Raw genomic sequence first — 5,264 nt, 5'->3', positions numbered from 1 at the left:
TTTGAATAATAGTAACTGGTATTTCGTTATATTATTGTTTAAGTCTAGATGAAGAATATATGAAGTCACACCTGTCACACTACCACATGAAACAGGATCCAGTGTATTAAACTCTTTCTAATAAAGCAGTAGATGCAGATCATTTCCATCGCTTACCATGGGTGATGTGAGGGTTGTGCAGTATCATTAATGTATACCACAGAAAGAAAAGGATCAAGAATTGACCCTTGGAGAATAAACTGTGTTTCTGTATTACTGTTTTACTAGAAATACACAATCTCAGTGTCTACTTTCTATGATATTTTTATGCACTGGGGTTGTTGTTCATTAACCTAATTGTATGGAATAACAAGCAGTAGTCGCAGAGGAAAAAGAAGTGAAACTGCATGGCAATGTAAAATGTGAGGTGTTGCTCTACATTCAGCGGTCTGTTTAGAGAACTACCACACACAACAAATATGCTACATGATATACAAAATAATCATAGCAACTAATATGTATTAAACCTGGTTTTAGAGCAACCAGTAGGGAATTTAATTGCAATTTCACTGGGTTAAGTGGGTGGACAGTAGCTACATAGATGAACCCTTGATATTATATGCCTCCATTTTCTTCAGCAGTGATTCAGGGTTAATTGAATCAAACACTTTTGGGTGATTTAAAAATATGCCTGTTGTGTCCACACCTGGATGTGTGGGGTTATAAATTTTATTGTGTTTTGTTGTGCATTCATTGCTCGAGCTTTAGCATATGATATATGTTCTGGAAGTGCTATTGGATAGCACTCCTGGAAGAAAGGATATTGTGGACATGGCTTAGTCACAGCCTGTGGGATGTTTCCGGGATGAAATTTTCACTCTGCAGCAGAGTGTACACTGATGTGAAACTTCCTGGCAGATTAAAACTGTGTGGTGGACTGAGACTCGAGCTCGGGACCTTTATCTCTCATGGGCAAATGTTCTACCAACTACTTCCTGGCAAGTTAAAACTGTGTCCCAGACCGAGACTCGAACTCAGGTTCCCTGCCTTTAGTGGGCAAGTGCCTGGTAGAGCATTTAATCGTGAGAAGTAAAGGTCCTGAGTTCGAGTCTCGGTCCAGCACACAGTTTTAATCCGCTAGGAAGTTTCGTATCTGCACACACTCTGCTGCAGAGTGAAAATTTCATTCTGAAATTTAATAGAGTTTTGAGAGCTTATTTGTTTGATGAAGTTATCCTCATAAATCGGAAGGAGTAGGAGCACCTATGAGTTGCAGCCCTTAGTTGATATCTTGATTCAGTCGAGTCGACTGACAAAAGAAACGAATGAATAGCGTGTGGTCTGACTGGCGGGGGCGGCTGTTTGATGGTCTTCATGGGGACACCCAGCCCAATACTTATCATATTTGAATGGTAACTCATCTACAAAGATTTCATTCAGAACTTTCGACTCTCTCATATGAACACAGTCTGCTATGTGCTTTTCTTACTATTACCAGTCTGCATTTTATATCCTCTCTACTTGGACCATTGACAGGTATGTTGCTGTCCAATAAGCAAAACGCATCTACCACTTTTAATGTGTCACTTCTTAATCTAATTTCCTCAACAACGCCTGCTTCATTTGTCTACATTCCATTACCTATCTTTTGCTGATGTTCATCTCATAACCTCTTTTTAATGCTCTATCCATTCTATTCAACTGCGCTTTAACGTCTTTTGACGTTTTCGAAAGAATTAAAATGTTGCTGGTAAACCTCAAAGCTTTTATTTACCCTCCCAGAACTTTAATTTTCTTTACACATTTCTCCTTCGCTTCCCTTACAGACTGTTGAACGTACACGTTGAATATCATCACCAAAGGACTACAACCCTGTCTCACTTCCTCCTCGAGTTATGTTTTCCTTTCAGGTCCTGATGAGGCATGGAACTGAAATGCTATTTCCCGGTTCACACTCATTTCCGAACCTAACCTTAAGTAATCTCTTAAGTTCAGGAAAAGCAAAACTTCTTGTAGAGCATATCATAAAATATTTGGTGGAGCAGTGAGGTGATGAGGTGTTCCCACGGAAGACACGAGTTTCCTACGTGTGTGAAAGCTGTGTCCTGGAGAGGGGCAAAAGCGAGGCCATTCGAATGTTCTAGAAGCTTGGCATACGATTTCTTCCTTCAAAACTAAAAAAATAAGATGCAGTTTGAAAGGCAAAACAGCTCTTGGCAACATTAGGATGGACTCGTCCCTGGTCCTGAAGCGTAGGAGAAACAAAATAATCCTTTGGTGAAAATGTGTTTTGCAGTAGATAGATATATCACGAAATTGTTACAAGAAGTCTTCTGAATAAGTTTACACATGAGTTACAGGTGTTACTCATCAAAGCGACTAAATTACGAATAACTGGAAAAGTGATGTGTCTCTTACTAGAACAACTAGTGTCCCTGGACCGTGACCCCAATTCCCTTTCTCACATCATTTGGGCTCACTCCTAAAATCTCGGCCTCTCGATGCCTCAGACATTCATTCCCACTGCTCGACCAGCTTCTATAGTGTTGGGTCTCGCCCCGCCTATCACACGGGAATGAGCAATCCTTAAAGAATTCCCCCCAAGTGGCACCAAAAAAAACTTTTTTCTCTCTCTTGTTTCAGATCTGAGAGCACAAAGTACATGGCACCCCTATCCTTCCAGGAGTTCATACTTACACTTTTCGTCCGCAAACTGTATATTTTCAACAAGGCTATTGGCTGCCCCATTCAGGACTTAAACCCCCTTGGCTCGTCTGTTTGATGGTCTTCATGGGGACACCCGGCCCAAAACTTGTGGCCTTGCAGCGGTCCCTCCTATGAAGCAAACCCACGTCTTCCCCTTGGATTTCCCCACTGCGTCATCCAACCAACTCAGTGCCAGGGTTTCTAGTAAAAACTGGGGGACATTATCCCAACATTTATCAATACATGTCTTAATTCTGCAGTTAGCATTAATTTTTACCAAGTCTCAGACACTATTCCGTATATTTGTTACTAGGACCTCCTTACAGAGCTCCTGGGATCGAGTGGGGGCACAACATCAGAGAAACTTCATGTGTGATTGGACACAAAACAACAGTCTTTCCAAGATTTCACATACCTAGTCAATTTACCGACAGTCCCAGTGGTGATGACCAGAGGGCTTCCCAGCACCCCTTGCAACTACTGGCGCATCTTTGTAGCACAGTGTTAGCACCACGAATGGCTAACTTATATTCAAGCTGGGCTGTTGTGAAGTATGATACCCCTAACATACCCCTTCGATCTGTGACACCATACCATTAACAGTAAACTGTAACAAACATTTTCTTGCATACACAGTATACACTCAGACCAATACTACCCTATCTCCTACAGAGGATCATGTCATAGCGGCCCGTTATCGGTTAGAGGGACCATACAAAGATAAACAAGGTGGGTTACCGACGTCCCTTCAAGAGCTCGCCTGTGGATGTAAACATCAACAGACTTTCCACATAAACACGGCACTACTTCATGAAAGGCCATGTGACAGAGATCCACCAATTGGAACTAATGTGACTACGTGTAGCACTCTGCCGAATTGGTGTCATAAGCACACCAGCAGAGTCAGACCGGCACTGTGTACCTATAGCTGGTACCTACGCCGGCTCTGGCCTAGTAGACACTCGCTGTAGCCTTCAGTAGAAAGTTGTATCTTGTTGGGCGTAACGCCACTTTGTAATTGTGTAGCATGGTATTTTGGTTATTATTTCTTTTCATTGTCTTGTACTCTTATCTGGCTTTTGTCACCACAAGAATTGTTGGGTTTCTCGCACTTGCGTTTGGAAATTAGTTCACGCCAAGAAGGCGTTTTAGTTAAATAAGGTGTGTTCAAACTTGATCGTTAGTTCTTTCCTGCCGACCGCAGGATACTACACTTATTGGTGATGAGGATAAAACTTTCATTTTCGGAAGAAATGGCCTCCTTAGAGGAGTTTTTTCAGTCCTTGACAGAAACTCTACAACAGATTCAGACAACCCTCACGAGATCAGAACATCGCCTTCACTCCCCAGCGTTGCAAGAGGTAGATCACAGCGTTTATTCCATCACAGGTAAATTGAACACTTTGCACGTGGCTCCACAGACATTTCTTGCTTTGGTTCAAAAGGTTCAAATGGCTCTAAGCACTATGGGACTTAACATCTGAGTTCATCAATCCCATAGAACTTAGAACTACTTAAACCTAACTAACCTGAGGACATTACACACATCCATACCCGAGGCAGGATTCGAACCTGCGACCCTAGCAGCAGCGCGGGTCCGGACTGAAGCGCCCAGAACCGCTCGGCCACACCGGCCGGCGTTTCTGGCTCTCAATAGGTCTGTCGAACCGTAGTTAAATTATGACGAATGGCTGGAACAACACTAACTGGCACATGGGATCCACGACGAAAATTGAAGTCTTGCACAGGTGAACCATTTAATTCGACAACTGAGCTCTGAGCAGTCCTCTCGAGATCTCTCGATTACTCATATCAAGGGCTGCCTTTTTGAGTGCTTTGATGCACAAATACACGTCACCTCTACCCATCAGACTTTCTTTTCTTGTCGAAAGTCCTCAGGTCAGACATATGGGGAATGGATTACGACGCTCCAGGGTCTCTCCCGCAATTGCAAATTCCGGTGCGCCAACGTTGCCTGCAAGCAATCTTATGCCTCTTCATTGATTCGCGATATGGTGGTGTTTCACACACCAGACGAGGGCCTTCAGGCTCACATTTTCAAGGTACAGGACGCGTCCCTCAAAACCTGTCTGCTGATCATTCGTGTTTTTGAACAGTCTCGCCAGCTACAACCGCCGCGTCTTGATCCGGCTGTATTCGCGGCTCGCCAGTTGCCTAGCGCCGAGCGGGAGTCTCGTCGGTCTGTTAGTACATGCCATGACAGAAAGTCTTTCGCCCGTTTTCCATCATGTCCGACTGTTTCCGGACTCACCAACGGCCGGAGTGCTCCCCCTCCTCCCCCCCCCTCCCCCCACTACCACCGGCGAGCAAGGTGCACTGCTTGCAGGTGAATGGACCATATGGACCATATCGCTGTTGTGTTTCAGGCTTCCCAGAAACATTATGTAGATGCCAGGCTTCCTGGGCTCGTCAGCTTTGGTTCCGTACGCTCGCACCTTGTGTAGTTTCAGAAATCACCATACATCAGTCAACCGCATGTTTTCAATACAAATCTCATACATCTGTCGTCCCTTAAACGCTCAGTTTTTGGTGGTTGGCTCCCCCGGCACTACTAACCT

The sequence above is a fragment of the Schistocerca serialis genome, chromosome 3 (assembly GCF_023864345.2).
Source record: "Schistocerca serialis cubense isolate TAMUIC-IGC-003099 chromosome 3, iqSchSeri2.2, whole genome shotgun sequence".
NCBI classification, from domain to species: Eukaryota; Metazoa; Arthropoda; class Insecta; order Orthoptera; family Acrididae; genus Schistocerca; species Schistocerca serialis.
The sequence above is the reverse complement of the archived record's forward strand: the minus strand, read 5'-3'. Positions refer to the sequence as shown.